The sequence below is a fragment of the Bos indicus x Bos taurus genome, chromosome 21 (assembly GCF_003369695.1).
Source record: "Bos indicus x Bos taurus breed Angus x Brahman F1 hybrid chromosome 21, Bos_hybrid_MaternalHap_v2.0, whole genome shotgun sequence".
Lineage (NCBI taxonomy): Eukaryota > Metazoa > Chordata > Mammalia > Artiodactyla > Bovidae > Bos > Bos indicus x Bos taurus.
Window position 1 is genome coordinate 47,399,683 of NC_040096.1, and position 23,607 is coordinate 47,423,289.

General features: G+C 37.1%; 1 protein-coding gene across 6 annotated transcripts in view; it reads left to right on the forward strand.

Moving 5' to 3' along the window:
- The window catches only part of MIPOL1 (mirror-image polydactyly 1), a 313,865-nt gene that overhangs the window by 39,052 nt on the left and 251,206 nt on the right, over positions 1 to 23,607 (forward strand). For 3 of the 6 annotated variants that reach the window (XM_027520983.1, XM_027520988.1, XM_027520986.1), the window contains exon 2: positions 23,089 to 23,226. The exons of the other annotated variants lie outside the window; for them this stretch is intronic. The gene's annotated coding sequence lies outside the window, so the exon portion shown is untranslated. The remainder of the gene's footprint in view (positions 1 to 23,088; positions 23,227 to 23,607) is intronic. 6 annotated transcript variants of the gene reach the window in all.

Here is a 23,607-nt window from a genome sequence, read left to right on the forward strand (position 1 = left end):
TGATGATTAGTCCTTCCTAGGTAGGTATATAAGCCTTCTCTAGTGTAACTGAGATGTATACTGTTTTACTGGCTTAGTGAGGTGTCTGATTCACTCATGTATAGCTTTGGCTTTCTAATCTGACTGCTAGTCTTGATCAATCTTCTGAAATAAAGCACCCTCTAGTGTCCCTTTTTGTGGTAACAAGTGTTGTTTTACCTGATGAAGTGCTTCTCGGAGCCCCTTTTGGGCTTGGTTCAGTAATCCAAGTTTGTTCCTGAGGCTCCCCACTTGCCTCTTGGTTGTCGGGGCCAGTGTTGATAGAGCCTCCATAAAACCTGTTGGCATTGAGTACCTGTGGTCTGAATGTGACTTAAATATAATGTGCACACCCAAATATATTTTTTGTGTCCCAAGAAATAGTCAATAAAGCGTATTCATTTCACTTTCAGGTTAAATTTAGTCTTTGTCAGCCACAAGGTTTAATGCAGTAGCCCTTTTCTGAATTCCAGAGGTAAATCTGTGAGTGATAAGTAGCCATCATGTTTCAGACTCACTCTTCTAGAGACCACTTTAATCCTATGGATGCTATTTCATTTGTATTCATGCCTTTTGTAACCAAAGGAGCAGCAGTACTTTGCCCTCATACCCAAGTCGTTTTCTCAGAGTGATTTTGATGGGGGCAATACAATACCCCAGTTATCTGCTGCCTCTTAATGATTCATTCCACTTGGTTGAAAGGTAGACTTTTTGTTAAGCACTGCAAAGGAACCAGTGTGATAAAAATACTACCAACAAGAATGTGACTTCAATTATGATTCTGATGTCCTCCCATTTAGGTGATTCGTTAAAAGGATTATCTTTGGTATCCTTTCTCTAAATCACTTGAGGTAGTTGTCATCAGTCAGTATTAGTTGAGTTTTCATACTCTAGAGATAATGGGTTAACTGCTTTTTCCCAGCCCCAGTCATTCTTATTACTTTGCTCTGAAAAATTCTTGTGGAAAAAGAAAAATAGCATTTTTCCTTGTGTCATACCCCATTTCTCTGTTCCCTTACTATTGGCCAATATTTATTTTGGCTTCCATTTATTATTCATTTTAACCTCACTTTTCCCCCTCTAGTGCAGTGCTCTGATTTGGCCCCATGCCTGTCCACGTGGCAGGCAATTACAGCAGCCTTGCCAGAACCTCTGCTTTTATTTATTCCTGGGAAAATTTTGTGCAGTTTGACAAAGAAGTAAAGGACTGTCTTCTTCTTAGTAATGAAGGAGCACTTAGAGTTAATCTTAATTTAACTACATGGGGTGAAGTCAAAAGTTCCCTTCGGGGACTTTGCTGGCGGTACAGTGGACAAGAATCCGCCTGCCAAGGCAGGGAACGTGGGTCTGATCCCTGGTCTGGGAAGATTCCACATGCCACGGGCAACTAAAGCCCCTGTGCCACAACTCCTAGGCCGAGTGCTGCAGCTACTGGAGAACCTGTGCCCAGAATCTATGCTCCGCAACAAGAGAAGCTACTGCAGTGAGAAGCCTGTGCGTCACAAGGAGGAGTGGCCCCAGCTCACCGCAACCAGAGAAAGTCTGTGCAACAACAAAGACTCAGCACAACCAAAAATTAATACATTTATATATGTTTCCTTAGGAATGTTCTTAGTCCCTCAGCCCTGTCTGACTCTTTGCGACCCCATGCCCACCAGACTCCTCTTTCCATGGGTTTTCTCCACACTAAAATACTGGAGTGGGTTGCCATTTCCTCCTCCATTCCTTAGGAATATGTCCGATCAGATTGTATATTATGGACAATGTGTCCTGTGCAGCAACATCTCTGTTGACACTGCTCTTCTGGTCTTGGCACAGCTAGGTCTCGCAGGATGAACGAAAAATTTGTGAGGTGAGAAATACCGAAAATTGTGAATTGCATCACCACCATCCCCTTAACTGCCACTCCAGTTGCTAGTGAGAAGTGGAATATTTCCTTGCTGTGTTGGTAAACAAAGATGTCACCGTCATCATGGATTGCAGCTTTCAATGTGAGCCAATGAGCCCTAGGGGAACTCAGGAAGGAGAAGTATGCCTGCTAATCCGGCAGCCATAAGACTACAGCCACTCCCTGTAGTGAGCCCTGAGGAAAGGAAGCTCAGGATGTGAAAATAGGTTACTGGCTCCAGATAGGTGAGGTGCGTTTGAAAGGAATGATTTCAGTGAGCCCAGACTCTTGCATTTCCAATCTTAAAGGAAATAAACTCTGAATATTCATTAGAACGACTGATGCTGAAGCTCCAAAATTTTGGCCACCTGATGCAAAGAGCTAACACTGGAAAAGACCCTGATGCTGGGAATGGTTGAGGGCAGGAGGAGAAGGGGGAACAGAGGAAGAGATGGTTGGATGGTATCACTGACTGTATGGACATGAGTCTGAGCAAACTCCAGGAGACAGTGAAGGACAGGGAAGCCTGACGTGCTGCAGTCCATGGGGTCACAAAGAGTTGGACACGACTGAACAATGGAACAACAACAACAACTCAGCTTTAAGGTTGTAAATATTTTTTAAGTTGACATTAGAAATGTTTCTGGTGGTGTCCCCTCTTACTTCCTCTCATATTTAACCTTTTAACCCAGTGGCCAACTTGAGTTAGCGAGCCCTCAATGCCTTCAGTTCAGTTCAGTTCAGTCGCTCAGTCGTGTCCGACTCTCTGCGACCCCGTGAATCGCAGCACGCCAGGCCTCCCTGTCCATCACCAACTCCCAGAGTTCACTCAAACTCATGTCCATCGAGTCCGTGATGCCATCCAGCCATCTCATCCTCTGTCGTCCCCTTCTCCTCCTGCCCCTAATCCCTCCCAGCATCAGAGTCTTTTCCAATGAGTCAACTCTCCGCATGAGATGGCCAAAGTATTGGAGTTTCAGCTTCAACATCAGTCCTTCCAAAGAACACCCAGGACTGATCTCCTTCAGAATGGACTGCTTGGATCTCCTTGCAGTCCAAGGGACTCTCAAGAGTCTTCTCCAACACCACAGTTCAAAAGCATCAATTCTTCGGTGCTCAGCCTTCTTCACAGTCCAACTCTCATATCCATACATGATCACTGGAAAAACCATAGCCTTGACTAGACGCACCTTTGTTGGCAAAGTAATGTCTCTGCTTTTGAATATGCTATCTAGGTTAGTCATAACTTTTCTTCCAAGGAGTAAGCGTCTTTTAATTTCATGGCTGCAATTACCATCTGCAGTGATTTTGGAGGCCCCAAAAATAAAGTCTGACACTGTTTCCACTGTTTCCCCATCTATTTCCCATGAAGTGATGGGACCAGATGCCTGATCTTCGTTTTCTGAATGTTGAGCTTTAAGCCAACTTTTTCACTCTCCTCTTTCACTTTCATCAAGAGGCTTTTGAGTTCCTCTTCACTTTCTGCCATAAGGGTGGTGTCATCTGCATATCTGAGGTTATTGATATTTCTCCTGGTAATCTTGATTCCTTATCTCCTATCATTTTAAATAACATATTTTAATTGCTCATTCCGATTTTTAATGAGATCATTACTTTGAGAGTGGTAAGGAATGTGTCCTGTCCATGTAATATTTTATTTCTTTGCCCATCTTTGTACGTAGGTAACAATCAGTGGAAACATATTCAGGCAGTTCAAATTAATAAGTGATTCTCTGTTCCAAACTTTTAATTAAATCTTTGCCTGTTAAATACTTTTGTTAAAGAGTGCTGCAGTCCATGGGGTCGCAAAGAGTCAGACACAACTTGGTGACTGAACAGCAATAACAAAGTAAATTCTAGAAAAAAATAAGTGTCAATTTCAGTCACGACTCATTTGTAGGTCTCTGCAGTACTGGTAGAGCTCTAGTGTGGTCCACTTACAACTGCATTCTTAAAGTGGAAGTTCCCCAATCTTTTTTTATGCCGTTATAGTGACATTTTTGTTACAGGGCAGTGGACCCCTTCCAGGGCCTCTGAGTAGGCTCTTGTCTAACACTCAGAAATGTGTTGTCCAAAGAGACACACATGTTGACAAAGCAAGAGACTTTATTGGGAAGGGCATGCAGGCAGAGAGGAGAAGGGTAAAGAAGAAACCCAGGAAGACATCCCTGCCACATGGCTCATTAACCATTTTTAAGTTGACCTTTCAGTGTCATTAAGTACATTCACAGTATCGTGTAATCATCACCATTACCCATTTCCAGAACTTTCATCATCCCAAATAGAAACAAACTCTGTACACATTAAACAGTAACTCCTGAATCTCTCCTCCTCCACCTCCTGGTAATCTCTATTCTGCTTTCTCTCTCTCTGAATTTGCCTACTTCCAGTACCTTATGTAACTGGGATCATACAGTTTTTGTCCTTTTATGTTTGGCTTATTAGCATGCCTTCCAGGTTCATCCACATTGTAGCATGTGTTAACATTCTCTTCTTTTTAAGATTAAAAGTTATTCCATTGTATATGTATGCCACTTTTTGTTTATTCATTCATCTGTCAGTGGGCACTTGGGTTGTCTCCACCTTTTAGCTTTGTAAATTATGCTGCTGTGAATGTTGGCTTACAAGTACGTGTTTGAGTCTCTGATGTCAATTCTTTGGGATGTATACCTAGTAGTAGGGTTGCTGAGCCTTGGGTAATTCTAACTCTGAGAAGCTGCCAAACTGTTTTCTACAGCAGTTGCATCATTTTACATTTCTACCTACAGTGTGCCAGGGTTCCAATTCCTCTACGTCCTTGCTCTTGGTATTTTCAGTTTTTTGATACCAGCCATTCTGTTATATGCAAAGTAGTTTTGATTTGGATTTTCCTAACGGTTAGTGATGCCGAACATCTTGTTATGTATTTTTGGGCTACTTGTGTCTCTTCTTTGATGAAATGTCTATTCAAATTCTTTGTCCTTTTTTTTTTATATATACTTTTGAAGACTGTAGTAGTTTGAGACTTTTCCAAATTGTTTTTGCAGAATGTTCCTCTTTGTGTGTGGTTCCTGAAGTCTCTGTTCCTTTAATTCACTTACTCAGCTAATAAGTTTACAGAGACTTCCTTGAATGCTAGCTCTTCCAGTCTTTGCAGATTACCTCTGTGCTTTGGTACTCCTTCAACCCTTAGCTAGGCTTCTTTGAGTATAGTGTTCAGCCTGAGGTAAAAGCTTAAGGCCTTCCTTTCTGAGTATACAGGTAACTTTCTGTGGAGGTGGTGGTTTAGTTGCTAAGTTATGTGGACTCTTGGCGACCTCATGGGCTATAGCCCACCAGTTTCCTCTGTCCATGGAATTTCCCAGGCAAGAGTACTGGAGTGGGTTGCCATTTCCTCCAGGGGATCTTCCTGACCCAGGGATCAAACCCATGCTTCTTGCAGAGCAGGCAGATTCTTTACCTGAGCCACCAGGAAAGCCTAGGTCACTCTCTAAATTCCCCCATATTTTTGACTGCTTTTACTTGTGTTAATTTCCCAGAGTCTCTCCGGCTTCTCTTCCAGGCCTTAGATGGTCTCGTGTATGTCTCCATCTTTCTTGCCCTGGGTGTAGTTTGTCCTGGGTGTGGGTCTGTAGTTTTCTTGTAGCTTTTCCAAGTACTGAAGTTCCAAACTAGGTGATAAAAAGGCAAGTGCCTTATGTCAGTCCTTCAGGTACCCTCCAGACAGGTTAGAACAGAATTATATAATAATTTCCGTATCAAGTCTTCCCTGTTCCCTGGAAACTGGGAACCAGGCTGCTGTTGCTGCTTCAGGAGCTGACATTGGAGAAGGGGTGGGAACAGTGAGGGGAAATACCACAGAACTCTTCTGCCATTTTAAAGATGACTTTTTCTTGATTGGGTGTTTGCTTGGCTGGTGTTAACTTTTGACTGTTTTCCAGAGCTTCAACAAAGTTGGCTTAGGCAGTTCCTGTTTCTTTTTAAAATTGTTCTGCAGTAATGAGAGCTTGGCACTTTCTAGCCTGCCATTTTGCTGACATTCCTCGTATTGAGTGTTTCTTTTTGTTTGTTTTTGGCTGTGTGATGAGTCATGTGGATCCTAGTTCTCTGACCTGGGATCAAACCTGCACCACTCATGTTGGGAGCATCGAGTCTTAACCACTGGACTGTCAGGGAAGTCTGAAGGTGAGGTGAATCAGCACAAATGTGGGGGTCATCTCACTACTTGGGGAAACCCTAACAAAAAGTCACTGCATTATTTTGGGCCTAGTTTGGGGGTTAAAGGGTACTGCAAGGAGGACAGAGAGAGTAAAGGGCTAGGAATGGAAAAGTACTGTTTAGTGACTCAGAGTTTAGAAAAGTGTTCTCCTCCCACCACCTCCAAGGAGGTCTGCTTCTGAGGGAGGCTGTAGATAAAGGGACCTCTTAATGGCTTGGAATGAAGATACACATAAGAGCTTGGCTAGACAGGGGGACTTGAGTCCTTGACTGCAACTCACTTTAGAAACTGCGGTCCATCGGTTGTGCAAAGTCTGGTATGGGGAACGCAGTGTTGTCCTGTGACATCGGCCAGATAAAGCTTTTGTAATTGCTTATGGTTGACAGCATAATATGATTGTAATTGCTTATGTGAAAAATCACACACAGGAGCTGGGTTCCTCAAGTATACATTGTTTGATCCCATTCATACAGATTCTAGAAGTAGCATTGAATTTGTATAGTAAAGGAACATATATTAGTATTTGCCTAGGATTGAGCATTGGAGAAGGAAATGGCAACCCACTCCAGTGTGCTTGTCTGGAGAATCCCAGGGACGGGTGAGCCTGGTGGGCTGCCGTCTATGGGGTCGCACAGAGTCGGACACGACTGAAGCGACTTAGCAGCAGCAGCAGCAGGATTGAGCAAGATTGGATTAGATCTATTGCAAAGGAACAACTTTTTAATTTTTTTTTTTAAGATTTTTTTTGGGGGGGGGGGATGTGGACCTTTTTTTTAAAAAGTCTTTATTGAATTTGTTACAATGTTGCTTGTTTTATGTGTTGTTTTCTTGGCTGCAAGGCATGTGGGATCTTAGCTCCCCAACCAGGGATTGAACCCTCACCCCTTGCATTGGAAGGTGAATTCTTAACCACTGGACCACCAGGGAAGTCCCTTAATGCATTTTTAAAAATTATACCATTGTAGAAAATTGTTAAAACTTAATTTACCAAGTGTAGAGTTGAAATGGATGCCTCAAAATTGATTTTTAAAGTGAAGAAAATAAAGTTTTAGTCGAATTCTAAGTGTAGTGGTAAAAATACTAGTGTGCTTACTGCAACTCAAAATTTTCAACTATATATTATGAATAGGACTATAGTGTAAATATAAAATGTGAACCTGTATGGGTTGGTAAAGTCGGGTGAATTTTGTGTATGGCTTTATCCAAGCCACTGAAAAGAAAGTGAATGTAGAATCATGATTACTATTTAAATTACTATTAAATAGAATAGCTGGGTTATAAGGTAGTTCTGTTTGTAGTTTTTTGAGGACTCTCCATACTGTTTTCCATAGTGGCTGTACCAGTTTACAGTCCTGCCAACAGTCTGTATTGTTGTTCAGTCACTAAATCATGTCCAGTTCTTTGGCGACCCCATGGACTGTAGCACGCCAGGCTCCCCTGTCCTTCACTGTCTCCCAGAGTTTGCTCAAATTTATGTCCACTGAGTCGGTGCTTCTATCCAACCATCTCATCCTCTGCCTCTTTCTCCTTTTGCCTTGAACCTTGCCCAGCATCAGGGTCTTTGCAATGAATTGACTCTTTGTATCAGGTGGCCAAAGTTTTGGAACCTCAGCTTCAGCATCAGTCCTTCCAATGAAAATACAGGGTTGATTTCCTTTAGGATTGACTGGTTGGATCTCTTTGCTGTCTAAGGGACTTTCAAGAGTCTTCTCCAGCACCACAATTCAAAGTTCTTTGCGCTCAGCCTTCTTTATGATCCAACTTTCACATCAGTACATGACTACTGGAAAGACCTTAGCTTTGACTACACAGACCTTTGTGGGCAAAGTGATGTCTCTGCTTTTTAATACACTGTCTAGGTTTGTCATAGCTTTCCTTCCAAGGAGCAAGCGTCTTTTAATTTCATGGCTGCAGTCACCGTCTGCAGTGATTTTGGAACCCAAGAAAATAAAATCTGCACTGCTTCCACTTTTTCCCTTTTTCTTCATATCTTCTCCAACATGTGGTTATTTCTTGTCTTTTCAATAATAACCATTCCAACAGGTATGAGATAATATCTCATTTTGGTTTTGATTTGCATTTCCCCAATTAATAGTGATCTCTATCATTTCTTTCTATTTTACCGTCTGTGTGTCTTCTTTGGAAAAATATCTACTCAGATCCTCTGTCCACTTTTTAAATCAGGTTGTTTGTATTTTGTTGTTGTTGTCTTTATATATTTTGGATATTAACCCTTTATTAGATATATAGTTTGCAAATAGATTCTTCCATTCAGTAGGTTGCCTTTTCATTTTGATTATGGTTTACTTTGCTGTATAAATGCTTTTTAGTTTGATGTGGTCCTGTTTGTTTATTTTTGCTTTTGTTTCGCTTGCCTTTTGGTTTCATCCACAAAACATTGCCTAAGGCCAATGTCAGTAGGTTTACTTCCTTTGTTTTCTATTAGGAATTTTATGATTTCTGGTCTTACATTCAATTCTAATCCTTTTGAGTCAATGTTTGTATATGGTGTGATGTGCTCTAGTGTCATTCTTTTGCATGTGGCTGTCCAGTGTTCATGTGCTCCTGATTTAGAAGACTGTCCTTTCTCCATTGTATGTTCTTTATTCCTTTGTTATAGATTAATTTTCCATATATGTATGGCTTAATTTTGGGCTCTCAGTTCTGTTCCATTCATCTGTATATCTGGTTCTGTGCCCAAACCATACTGTTTTGATTACTTTGTAGTATACAAATGATCCTTGAACAACATGGATTTGATCTAAGTATGTCCATTACAGCAGAATTTTTTTCAGTAAAAACACACTACAGTATCCACAGTTGGTTGAATCCAAAGATTCAAACCCTTGGATATGGAGCACTGACTGGAAACTTATATATGTGTTTTCAGCTACATGAGAGGTCAATACTCGTAAACCCTGAGTTGTTGAAAAGGTTAACTGTAGTTTGGAGTCAGAGGGTGTGATACCTCCAGCTTTGTTTTTCTTTCTCAAGATTGCTTTTGTGACTCAGGATCTTTTGTGCTTCCATACAAATTTTAGAATTATATGTCCAAGTTCTGCTAAATATGCCATTGGGATTTTGATAGGGATTGCACTGAATCTGTAGATTTCTTTGGGAAGTATGGACATTTGAACAGTTTTAATTCTTCCAGTCCACCAGTACAGAATATCTTTCCTTTTTTTTTTTTTTTTGGTGTCTTCAATTTCTTTTATCCGTGTCTTATAGTTTTTAGTGTACAGGTTTTCACCTCATTGGTTAAATTTATTTCTAAGTGTTTTAAACTTTTTGATGCAGCTGTAAATGAGATTTTTTTAATTTGCCTTCTCTAATAGTTTGTTATTAGTGTATAGAAATGCCACAGATTCTGTATGTTGATTTGTATCCTACACTTTATTCATTTATTCTAACCAATTTTTTGGTGAAATCTTTATAAATTTCTATATATAGTATCATGTCATCAGCAAGTAGTGACAGTTTTACACTTCTTTCTTTCTGATTTGGATGCCTTTTATTTCTTTTTCTTGTGTAATTGCTGTGAATAGTACGTCCAGTACTCTACTGAATGAAAGTGGTGAGAGTGAGCATACTTGTCTTGTTCTGGTCTTGGAGGAAAAGTTTTCATTTTTTAACTACTGAAAACGATGTCAGCTGTGGATTTGTCATATATGACCTTCATTTCGTTAAGGTTTGTTCCCTCTGTACCTACTTTGTTGAGAGTTTTTATCATAAATGGATGTTGGGTTTTGTCAAATGCATTTTCTACATCCATTGAGATAATCATGATTTTTATTTTTCATTTTTTAAAATGTGATGTATCATGTAGATTGATTTGCAGATGTTGAATCATCGTTGATTCCCTGAAATAAATGCCACTTGATTTTAGTGTTTGATCATTTTAATATATCATTGGATTCAGTATTTTGTTGAGGATTTTTGCACCTATGATCATCAAGGATGTTAGCCTATTATATTTTCTTGTTGTGGTGTCTGGTTTGGTATGCTGGTTTTATAAAATGTCTTTGGAAGATTTCCCTCTTCAAATGGAAGAGCTTGAAAAGAATAGGTATTAAATCCTCTTTGAATGTTTTATATAATTTTCTTGTGAAATGTCTGGTTCTGGGCTTTTGCTTTTTTGGGAAATTGTTGATTATGGTTTCCATCTACTTGCTAGTAATTGATCTATTCAGATTTTCTATTGTTTCATGATTCACTCCTGGAAGATTATATGCTTCTAGGAATTTACCCATTTCTTCTAAGTTGTCCAATTTGTTTGTATATAATTGTTCATAGTAGTCTCTTACAGTTCTTTGTATTTTTGCGTTCTTTCATGTTGGGTGGGGCTATGGCTGTTGCTATGGAGTGTTGGTGGGTGGAGCTGGCCCTCTGACTGACTTCAGGACCTGATGGTGGCTGCTGCAGTGAGCTGGCAGGTGCAGTAGTCACACTTCTGGCTGTGAAACCCAGTGGAGACCGAGGTGGGCAAGGCTCCCAACAAGGTGTACCCTCTGGAACTAACAGACTAGAGGGAGAATTTCACAATGGCATCTGTAGGTAGCCTGAGATTGCAAAAGTTGTTCTCGCCAGTTTCTCAGGCCCCAGGGAGCATCCCAACTGTTCCTGTCTCTCCAGCACACTCTTCAAGATTAGTGGGTGGATTCCCTTCACACTTCATTCCATGTGCTTTTCAACCTGGTGTTTTTGTGTGGAATGAGACTGTGTTCAAGCCTTTTAAGAGCAGGTTTTCCATTTTCTGCAGTTCTGTAGGTTTCCTGGGCATATTCCTCATTGGTTTTCAAAGCCAGCTGTTGGAGGCTTATCTCTCTTGTGCAGGATCTAGGAGGTTGGGTGCCTGATGTGGAGCTTGACTCCTCTGCTCCCAGGGGAAATAAGTATACCTTTGCAATCTCTCCTGTCTGTGGATTGCTGAAGTTGCGATGTGTTTTCTTTCCCTTGCAGAAACCATCTCTACGTCTCCTACCTGCCTTGTTGTTGTCCTTTTTTACTTTTTGTTGTGGAGACTCTGTCCATCTAGCTTTTAGGTTCCTGTTAGGGAGAGTTTTACCATCTGAGCCACCAGGGAAGTCAATTCTCCAAGCCAGGCTTCAGCAATACGTTAACTGTGAACTTCCAGATGTTCAAGCTGGTTTTAGAAAAGGCAGAGGAACCAGAGATCAAATTGCCAGCATCCAATGGATCACCGAAAAGCAAGAGAATTCCAGAAAAACATCTATTTCTGCTTTATTGACTATGCCAAAGCCTTTGACTGTGTGGATCACAATAAACTGTGGAAAATTCTGAAAGAGATGGGAGTATCAGACCACCTGGCCTGCCTCTTGAAAAACCTATATGCAGGTCAGGAAGCAACAGTTAGAACTGGACATGCAACAACAGACTGGTTCCAAATAGGAAAAGGAGTACGTCAAGGCTGTATATTGTCACCCTGCTTATTTAACTTCTATGCAGAGTACATCATGAGAAAGGCTGGGCTGGAAGAAGCACAAGCTGGAATGAAGATTGCTGGGAGAAATATCAATAACCTCAGATATGCAGATGTCACCACCCTTATGGCAGAAAGTGAAGAGGAACTAAAAAGCCTCTTAATGAAAGTGAAAGAGGAGAGTGAAAAAGTTGGCTTAAAGCTCAACATTCAGAAAACGAAGATCATGGCATCTGGTCCCATCACTTCATGGCAAATAGATGGGCAAACAGTGGAAACAGTGTCAGACTTTATTTTTTTGGGCTCCCAAATCACTGCAGATGGTGATTGCAGCCATGAAATTAAAAGAAGCTTACTCCTTCGAAGGAAAGTTACGACCAACCTAGATAGCATATTGAAAGGCAGAGATATTACTTTGCCAACAAAGGTCCGTCTAGTCAAGGCTATGGTTTTTCCAGTGGTCATGTATGGATGTGAGTTGGACTGTGTAGAAAGCTGAGCGTCAAAGAATTGATGCTTTTGAACTGTGGTGTTGGAGAAGACTCTTGAGAGTCCCTTGGACTGCAAGGAGATCCAACCAGTCCATCATAAAGGAGATCAGTCCTGGGTGTTTTTGGAAGGACTGATGCTAAAGCTGAAACTCCAGTACTTTGGCCACCTCATACGAAGATTTGACTCATTGGAAAGGACTCTGATGCTGGGAGGGATTGGGGGCAGGAGGAGAAGGGGACGACAGAGGATGAGATGGCTGGATGGCATCACGGACTCGATGGACATGAGTTTGAGTGAACTCCGGGAATTGGTGATGGACAGGGAGGCCTGGCGTGCTGTGATTCATAGGGTCGCAAAGAGCTGGACAAGACTGAGCAACTGAACTGAACTGAACTGAGGAAGAGTTACTCTGCATGTATTTGTAGCTTTGTTGAGGCCATGAAAGGAACAGATCTGAAATATTTCTGTATGGCATGCTTATATTTCAACTTCTTGATTCTCATCCCAGTTTTGTTATAATTCATGGACTTATGAAGATATCAGTTACATTATGGGATGGCGGGAAAAAACAACTCTAGGTATTTCAAGCAGAAAAGTCCTTTATATAGGGAATTAACAGCTTACAAACTTATTCCAAGTGCTGGAACAGTAGTCAGGGACTACCTCTAGACCATGGTTCAGGATTGTGATATTGTTGCAATCTAGAGGTCAGAAAGCTGTTTTTGTGGCTGGCACCCCTACTTGCTGTCATATCTAGGAGGCTTATGCGCCTCATTAAACTTCAGGGTCTCTATCACTAGAAACACTTAAGTCTGTCTGACCTTACATGCTGAAAGCAGATGGGTAACCTTTGCTTTCCTTTCTTCTTCCATATCTTACTAGAGAACTTCTCATTGGTAGAACTTTTTTTTTACATTCAAACGTGAACTGCAAAGAGACTGGAAAGTATAAGTTCTAGATGTTAACCTATTTCAAACAGAAAGGCAGACTGAAATGAGGGAGGTCCTGGTAACTAAGACAAGGATATAGGTCTCTTTGATACCTCTGTCCCAACACACATGCTCCTTTTCTGTTCCAGTATAACTATATTGTAACTTTGTTAAGGAAAAATATATAGTCTTTATATTGTTATGGTAATGTGGATGCTATTCACGATTAATACATGTAGTATATTTTTACTATTTTCTCCTCCCCCTCACCTCCATACTTTACTGCTATTTTGCTTTATTTGCTTGATTTTCTGTATATTTATTATTGATTCAACTCCAAACTCTCTTTTCATTTATTTCAATCTCTTCTCAAATTACTCTTTCTTGAACAAATTACTCCTGAAGTTTTCTTAATGCTCTCAACTTTTCATGGCTATTATCTATGTCTGGTGTATAGCTATTATCCTGTGATTTTTCTCACCATGACCATGGTTATTCTTTTCACCTCTTTCATACTTTACTCCCACACGTTGATGGAGCACATTCTCAGCTAGCTTTCTGAGAAAGAATGTAGATACAAGGCGAGGTGGTTTTATTTTTTGAATTGTATTTATTTCTGTGTATATAAAGAAAAACTTTGTAGAACATTGCTAATACATATTTTTCCTATGTTTCAAGAGCAGAGAGAAGAAAATGGCAGCCCACTCCAGTGTTCTTGCCTGGAGAATCCCAGGGACGGGGGAGCCTGGTGGTCTGCCATCTCTGGGGTCGCACAGAGTCGGACACGACTGACGTGACTTAGCAGTAGTAGCAGCAGCAGCATTTTAGCCCATGAGAACCAAGATTGCAGATTGTACTATATGCTCTCAGCCTTTAAGTGTGGCTTGGCATTCTGCCATTTATTTTGATTTTTGGCAAGCAGTTTTGACCAAGTTGGTGACAGGAGATGTGTAAGTGATAATGCTGGATTATAAAAAAATAAAGAAATAATATCACATTGGATATTAACAAGCAGTTATATTGGTGACTCCTTGTGCCTTGATGGAAAGGGTGAGGAACCAGGATAAAGATCAACAGACTTAGTATTTTTAAACATCTCTTGGTATTGTGAAGGGTAGTATATGCATCACTGTGATTTGCAGGTAACAAAATAATGTAGTTGTGCCGAAATTTCAGGAAATTTGAAGAAAATGAAGGATCACTGCCAGAATGTGATGCTGGGACTGCATCTCCAGGGGAATTATGGGATGTTGATACTATAGAACTCTGATTCAGTTACTCTTTTCCAGGGACACATTTTCTGTCCTATTTGGAGTATGTAATTAATTTAATTTTCATTTCTTTTTATGCTTTTCCCCTACTCAGTCCCTTACTGGGCATATGTTAGAACATCTTATTAATATTTTATCTTCCACGTTGGTTGACTTCTTTTTCATATTTTTAAAGTATTATTCTATGCAGCATTCTGAGGAGTATCTTCCTTTCTGCCTGCAAATCTTTAATTCTGTGCTCAACTGTTTTATAATTTTTACTTCATCTATAGAGTTTCAACTTGAATTAACATTTCTTATTTCTGAATAATTTCTACTTGATTCATTTTTATATCTATCTATGCTTCTTTAGAAACTGATTGCTTTTACTTAATGGGTTGTATTGATTTCTCTATGTGGCAATTTGAAAATTATACTTGTTGTGAAGATTGATTTCAGGTTGCCTAGTTTTCTCTAGTTCAAGTCTGAATCTCCACCTCTCTCTTTCGTATGCCTGTACTGCTTTTCTTTATGTTAAATTCTTTCATATATGTTATAGTTTTTCTTGTGGCTGTGAGCATATTTTCAAAAGAAACTATCTTGTAAAGAAATGTAGTTCGTGACCTAATTTTTTTTTTTTTTCTTTAAAATTTCTGGCTGGACTGTATAGTCTCAGATTGCTAACCAGTTTACATTAATTGATTGGCTTAAGTACAAGTTTGTATTCCTTGCCCCACCATGGTAAAGACTTTGGGTTTTGATCTTAGGTAGTTCACTTTTCTACCTAATTTGGTGGGTGCCTTGTGTCTGGCTCAGATATTGAGCAGGTGGTTGGAAAAAGAGGAAAGGGTGTGTCACTCACCTAGAGCAGACATCTTGGAGTGCAGTCAAGTGGGCCTTAGGAAGCTTTGCTATGAACAAAGATAGTGGAGGTGATGGAATTCCAGTTGAGCTATTTAAAATCCTAAAAGATGATGCTGTTAAAGTGCTGCACTTAATATACCAGCAAATTTGGAAAACTCAGCAGTGTCCACAGGATTGGAAAAGGTCAGTTTTCATTCCAATCCCAAAGAAAGGCAATGCCAAAGAATGTTCATAGTACCGTACAATTGCACTCATTTCACATGGTAGCAAGGTTAGGCTCAAAATCCTTCAAGCTAGGCTTCAGCAGTACGTGAGCCAAGAAATTCCAGATGTGCAAGCTGAATTTAGAAAAGGTGAAGGAGCCAGAGATCAAATTGCCAGCATCTGCTGGATCATAGAAAAAGCAAGGGAATTCCAAAAAGAAATCTACTTTGGCTTCCCTTGTGGCTCAGCTGGTAAAGAAGCCACCTGGCAATGCGGGAAACCTGGGTTGGGAAGATTCCCTGGAGAAGGAAATGGAAACCCACTCCGGTGTTCTTGTCTGGGAAATCCCATGGACAGAGGAGCCTGGTGGGCTATAGTACATAGGGTTGCAAAAGAGTCAGACACAACTGAGCAACTAAACAAGTCATTGTCACTATTTCTGCTTATGATTCTTCTATATCACCATCTTTGTTAATTAAGAGATAATTACTGTGCACATACAAAGAACTATCACTGTTCTACAAATGAGAAATATCTCCATCAGTGAAAATACATATCTTGTAAGATAAAATTAGGAAATGTTTCAGATTCATGTAGCTTTGACTCCAACAAATGATAAACTTGGTTACTTACATCACATGTCTGTAGCAGTAACTAACTAGGATATTGCTTCAGGGTGCAGCAGCTGGCCTCTGGTGAGGAGAATGTTTGCTAAAGGTGACAGAGTGTACCTATTCAGCATATGCACTAGGTCATTGGTAACGTAAGGTCTTAGCTTCAGGAAGTTATTAAGTATAAGGTCAGGGAAAAATTCCAAAGCATTTTAATAAAGTACGTATTTCTCAGCAGATTATATTTTCTGTTCAGTTCCTATATGATAAGATAAAACTTTTAGGCTTTTCGCTAAATGACATGCAATATAGAATCCATGTAAGGTGTATATGTATGATATATTTGTGAACCATGTGCAATATTTGTTACATAATATGTTTGTGGATACATATATCAGGCATGAAACTGATAAAAGTTTGATATGTTCTATTATAAAATGAAGTACTCATTGCTAGTTCTGTGAAAGTAAATGATAGTGTATATACTCTTTTATATTATAATATGTATTTTAAGCTATTATGGAAAATTACAAACATACAAGAGTAGAGAAATGGAATAATGAGCCCCTATGTACTCATAACCCAGCTTCAACATGATTATAATATAAATCAACACATCCTAGCCATGCAGCTTCTTAAAAGAAAGAAAATTCTTTTAAAATGAAAGAGTATTTTCTTATGGAAAATGTCTTAAAAGTTATAGCATATGTTGTTTAATTTAGTACTGTGAAACACTGTGCAGTTGTTTTACTAAATATTAATTTTGTAAGTATTAATAATATTTTAAACTCAGTCATTTTGCCATCTTGATATGTTTTAAAAAATAACTTTCCTGAAACAGATTTTTAGGGAACATATACTTCTAAATCTTAGGAAACTCTTTATGGTATGGTGAACAAAAGAGCTAGTACCATCCTTACATATAATTTGTAGTTGACATCTTATTTTAGATGCAGGAAGAATAAAATCATTGAAGGAAATTTCTCTATATAGTTGGCTTCTTATATTTTTCCGTTTCATATAGTATTTTATTCTACATCAGTTATAGATTATCTACTTTAGAATCATAGTCTTATTACATATTTTTTATTAACAGATACATTTATTAAGAATGACTCTTAAGAAATTAAATGAGCTTTGGTAGGTCCTCAGATTAATGAAACTGATGGCTGTGACTTTCTTAATATTGGATAAGGAGTTAGAACTGTAAGCCTAACATTTGCTTTACTTTCTTCAAAGTTTTTGTTTGTAGTAATTGTATTTTACAACCTAGTTACCTTTAACATTACTGTTTAAAAAGTGAAATACATAGCTTTCATGTTGCATACTGTTCACTGGGAATGATTAAGTGCTATAATTTTAGCAAATTGCATAGATAAACTTTATACTAATTATATGCATGAATTGTTATTTAGTATTTAAAATATAAACTAACACAACATTGTAAATCAACTATGTTAACAAAAAAAGGAAAAAAATTCATACTAAAAGTGTTCAAAAGCATAACTGCTATCATTAGAATATATTGATGTTATTTGTTAGTGTCCCTATTACTGCTTATAATTTAACTGTATAAACTATAGAGAATTATTAAGCAATTTTGGGGGGATAAAATCTGTTAGTAAAGCATTATGATATGTGATGAATTAAGAACTTATAGTTTTTACTTTATTTTAGAAGGACGTTTTCTGACAGCTGTTCTTTTATTTGTCATACCTGTTGTCATTACAGATCGATTTAACTTGCTCTAATACTTTTTTACCTTTGATGTGCCAAGAACTTCAGTTGGTTGTATGGAAATGTAAGCCTTTGTGTGAAGGAGTGTGTCATTGCATCAGAACTTGGCAATCACATGAATCTTAAGAAAACATGCTGTTTGTTCCCTAGAGAAGCTATTCTATAAAATGACTTTGTTTTTATATTCTGTGCTAGATTAAATGATTTAGTTTGGTTTGGCCTGGGGCAAAACATTTCAGGTTATTTTAGAAAATCCTGTATCTGATTAACCTTCTGAAAATAATAACCAGTTTTCAAGTTTTTCTTTTTAAAATTTTATCAGTAGGCTGTGCAATATAGGATTCATAGTCAAAGTGTCATTTGTAACTGACAGTGAAAGCTGTTGCAGTGTTCAGGTATATTTATTTGTTTGGCTATGTCCGGTCTTAGTTGCATGAAAACCATATATTTGAAACATTAAATATTTATTTCCTTTTAATTTGACACCCTCCATGATATCAAATGATGTAAGTAATTAGTCTTTTTTTGATAGTAATTTCTGTTATAAACTCTTAAATATTAGAATCCTGAACACTATGACTGTTATAAATAGTCCCTAATTGAACAAAGAAATGTGATTTTTTTAAAAAAAAAAAAGCTTAATTCTCAGGAAATTCATCCATTTAAATTTTTCTATACTAAAATATATTTCTACCATATATTAGTTAAATTAGAACTTTTCACTCTGCATAAACCAAGCAAGCAAACAGCCATGACAAAGTATAATTATAAAAGTTAATTAGTCTAATTATTTGTTCAGAGTTTCAAGGGAGTCATAAAGCTTTCTTTCAGTTCATTTTGAATCTCTTTGATGTAATGTGACTTCTTTCAGAGTTTCTTGTAAAACGCCAAGGTTATTAATAAATATTTTGTTATTAAGTTAAAAAAGAATACATGCACATTAAAAAGAAAAAATCAGATTATACAGGTAGGTAGGTATGAAACAGAAATACTTCTCTTCCTCATTTTCTCAGTCTCTCTACCTCAACTCTTAGGCCCTTTCTTCAGAGTAACTGCTGATAATACATTGCTGTGATTGCTGTGTGTATCCTATTCAAGCATGTATGCATATACGAGTGTAATTTTACAGTTTTTTCTGTCTTTAATTTATCCATGTTCTGTACCTATATTGTTTTAGCTAAAAATTTATTTGGGGTAGGAAATTTATTTGCCTTATCTATTTATTTTATATTTAATCCCTAAAACGGTTGACTGACAAATAATATATAGGTGCATAACAGATGCTTGTTGAGAAAATCTGCACATCTTCTGTCCACCTGTCTGATCATCAAGTACATACTGAAATACTTACTTACTCTATGCCAAACACCCTTCTAAGGATACAGATGAAAGACAAAAACAAGGGCTGTGCCTGAATGTAACTTCCATATACCTCCTTGGCGGATATATATCATAAACAATGATGGCTTCATGAAAGTAGTAGCACAGGTAATGTGATGAGAGAGGAGTTTCTGCTTTAGATAGGATGGCCAGGCAAAACCTTTTGAAGAGATGAATTTTGAGCAAGGCCTAAATGATGGGAAAAAATGGTTTAGCAATCTAGAGAAGAGAAGTATAAAAGTTCTGAGGCAAGAACAAGCTTAGTGAGTTCAAGGAACAGGAAGAAGTTCAGAATGACTAGAGCATAAGTACTGTCTCATACCAAATAAATATTGCTTCAAGGTGTATCTTTTGTGCATAAAAATATGTTCTACATATTTTTAAAAGACTTGTAGTAGACTGAGGGATCAAATAGTATATGCATTTAAAATCTTGATAGCTATGGCATCTGGCTACTTATATCCTTTCTCCCTTTCCCTAAACCTTTTCTTAATTACCCAGGCTGTGGGAAACTTGGATTATCTGGAGCTGGTAGGGAGTGGGCTGTGATGTGAGATAGTCAGTGAAAGGAATTCTTTTTTGTGAGAGAACGTGAATATTTGAGAGACTTTTGTCTAGTAAGATGGAAATCCATCAGTAGAACATATGCATATATTGTATGTGTTGAGTTACCTGATATAATATTTGGCTTTCAGAAATACACTGCTCTTCTTTAGCCACTTAATGAAACCATCCCAGTGCAGAAATTATCAACATTTCCCAATCTAGAAAATCCAAAATTTGTCATTGTTATAGTTGCATATAATTTAAGTTATAGTTAGAAATGATACTTAGCTTTATACTCTGGATTCAAATTACACAAATCTGTGATTAAACTAAGGAAACATGAAAAAGCAAAGCCGTTAAACGAAGTCAGCTGAACACCTTTGCCATGTGTGGTTTTTGTGGAAGAAAGTAGACGGATATCTCCTATTTAAAATACGTTTTAAAAAATCCTGGGTGTTGTTTCTTTGGGGTGTGAAGTCCCATCTTTAAATGCCTTTCTATCCAAAAAGCATTGCTTCATTTTGAAGGATAAATGTCAGAATTACTCATTCTTTTTTAGGCAGATTAGAAATTTTAGACTGGTCAAAGAACAAATTTTGTTTCATCAAGTGTTTTACTGCTGAGTAAACAAGGAGAGTCAAGTCCCATTTCAGAGCATGGAGATGTTTGTTTAATTTTTTTCAGTCTCCATTTTTTGATAGCATGAAAGTAGGAAATATAGGCAGATACATTCAAATTCCAGTGTAGTTAGAGGTGGTATGTGGTTTCCTTAACTATAATTTGTTTTTTCTTTTTTCACTTATTCCAAGACTTAAAAACAACTTGGAGGAATGAGGTTAGGCCTCTGTGATGGAGAAGATGTCATTTTAACACATGCTGATATGATATGTTCTGTTACAGTGAAGATTTTATTTTTCTTTTTTATGCGGGTAATTTTTTCCCACATCACTTAAAGATGAACTTCAGTTAGGTTTTGCTTTGTTGCTTGAACCTGGTAACATTAGTAATATTAAAGCATTTAACATATTTTGTCTGTGACATAATGATTTAGCACTTTGATTAAGTAGCCTAGTTTATGTATCTACTCTGAAATCATCCCACTAATTTTAACATGAAGATATAATTTCTGATTTAAACAAGTTCTTGATATCCATCTTTAAGGTGAGTGTGAGGAAAGGAATCAGAATCTTATTAGTCTTATCCTTTGTCCTAAAATGAATAGATGTGTAAAATATGTTGCATGTTTACAAAAATCGTCTATTCTATTACAATATGTAGATCTATAAGTTGTAATTATTTGAATCATTAGAACATCTAATTTTTGCTTGACAGTATGCAAATGTGCCATTAAATCTGTTTTTTAAGATTTTTCCAGTTTAATGTCTGAATCCAAATTCATAAAGAGTTGGAAAAATGAGATGTCTGAGCTATAGGATTCACAGGGATTTCATATGAAGCCTATTTAATCAGGATAACACTGTTATTAATATTCATAATGTCAGCTGGAACACAAATGACAGACTATGGGGCCTAAAAATTTTACTTGGTGAATTTATTAAAAGTAGCTTAAAAAATTAATGAAATTGAAGTAAAGTTGGTGAATATGAAAATCTTGTGTTAGCAGAAAAAAAATCTCTATTAGAACTTTCTTTAAGACCATTTTGCATTGATGTCTTTTGACAGATTTCATTGGTACTTAAAGAAGAAAGATGCATGAATGGTCATTTAAGAGGATTTAAACACATTGGCACATTAATTTTTACATGAATAATAAGTACTTTCCAAAAGCAATTAACTTACAGTGTACAAGATATGAATTGAAAAATAAGACTGTGACATCAAGGGCAAAGCAAATGTGCTGTACATTTTAAACTTAGTGGCAGGACTTTTTAATATTTCGTTTTATTTTTATAGCTTGCATAGGCTGTGACTTAGAATATAGTTATTTTACTGCATTTGAAAACATAGTAGAAAGGAATAATGTTCCCTCCCTGACTAAAAAAATTGGTACTGTTAAGCATTATCCCCTGCAAGTATCTATTGCATTTATTGGAGAATTAATTAACCACTTGTTATACCATTGTTTATATTTGAGAATATGTTCAATTTTGCAGAAAGTTAAAGAGATGATTCTGAATAGGCTTAGTGATACAAATACATATGTGTAACAGTCTTACTGATTATATCATAACTTAAATATATAATAAATACATTTCTAAAAGTCTAGTATAAGAAATTTAGTTGATACGCATCAGGTAGTATTCAAGTAAATTTGTTCTGAATGTTAGCCTAAAAAAGTAAAAAGTTGGGAATGGCTTATGTAAAACTGGGGTGTTTTATTTTGTGTACTGCCTGCTATTCTTTATGTTTTAAAATGTGCTTGTAATGATATACCAGTGCTGTAGGTCTTTTTCTTGTTGTTGTTATTGGAGTTCATTAAAAACATTTAGTTTTAGACCATTTTGTATAGTCACAGTAATACTGAGTGTTTTGTTTTATATCCAACAGAGATTATTTTTCTTATCCATTTTAGTACTTATAAAAACATAGCTTAAATCTCTAGCAGTCTAGTTAGGGTTTACCAGTGAGAGAATATAGGTGTTGGTCTGACAGTCCAAGAGGGAACTAGAAGTTTCACTTGCAACCAGTGTCCTATCTGAATGATTTACTTTCATTAGATTATAGGAATTGCCTGGTATGTTTTGGGACTCATATTCAGAACTTGAATGGAAAAACCACTAATTACTAGGGCGTGAAGAAATTATCACAATAAGCCATAAATGAAAAATTTTTGCTTAAGGAATGAAATAAAACTTATATATAAATTTATATATATATATATATATATATATATATATTTTTTTTTTTTTTCCCCTTTTTAGTGTCCTTTTAAAACTTAGATTTTGGGTAGGGGGAAATGTTTTGTTTTTGGCTCTGAAGAATTCACTTATATGCCCAGGAGAGGGCAGCATTTTACTATATCAGTCTCATAAAAGAATTAGCCCTACTTAGACTGTCAATGTTTCTTGTAATTACTCCCAGTATATTTGTTGCTTGCTTATGAATTAACTTGCATTTATGGAACTAAATCATTCCAATCATTTAATTACACCTGAGGAGCTGAACTATAATTGCTTGCTTCCAACTAGGATCTGATATGGCTTGAGCAGTATTAATTTGGTGTTTACTTTTCTGAGTGCTAAAAGCATTAAAATGATTGTGCAATGGGATTACATTTTACTAATTGCTGGCATTCATTAGCTGGGTAAATGATGAGGAAGAGTGACTGTATATCGCAAAGGGATAAAATTATGGTTTTAAATAGTATATTACTAAGCACATTAAGGCCTGTAAGGCATGTTTTAAAATACTCCAGAGGTTATTAAAGACTGTATTTTCTACATGTCTTGCTATATGAATCTCTTATTAAAAGAGTGCAATTATTATTAACCTTTTTGGGCAATATGGAGGGAAATGGCTTCATTGACTGGAACATATTTCTTTGATATTAATAACTTCCTATATTTTCAGTTAATCCAAAAGTAAATGAGGAACTTAGAAAAAGATTGCCAACTCCAGATCAACATATTTAGAGAAAATTGGAATAGGAGAAGCTTGCTACAGCTCTATTTGAGGACTTTTTAAAGAACGCAGAGTTCTAGCTGTGAGGTGAATCTAATTTTATTATTCTCTTTAAAAGCATGCAAAAAAGTGAACTTGCATAGTTTTGATCATATTTATTATGAAAACAAAAGAGAGAAATACCAACAATTCCACAAGCTGAAAATAACCTTTTAAAAAATTAGAGTAACATTTTAAAATTACACACTATGAAATATTTATGTGAAAATATACATTCAAATAAATAAGTTTGAAATTTTTGCTATAAACTTATGACAAATAGAGTAAAATTTTTATTTTTCTTAAATTGTTGAAGTTGTGTTAATAGTTGGAAAAGACTTAAGTTAAATAAATTGAATAGTTCCCTAACCAAAGGAGCAAGAATGTCTAGACGCTTACCCTTGAACCGTATTTACTAAAATGTAAGTG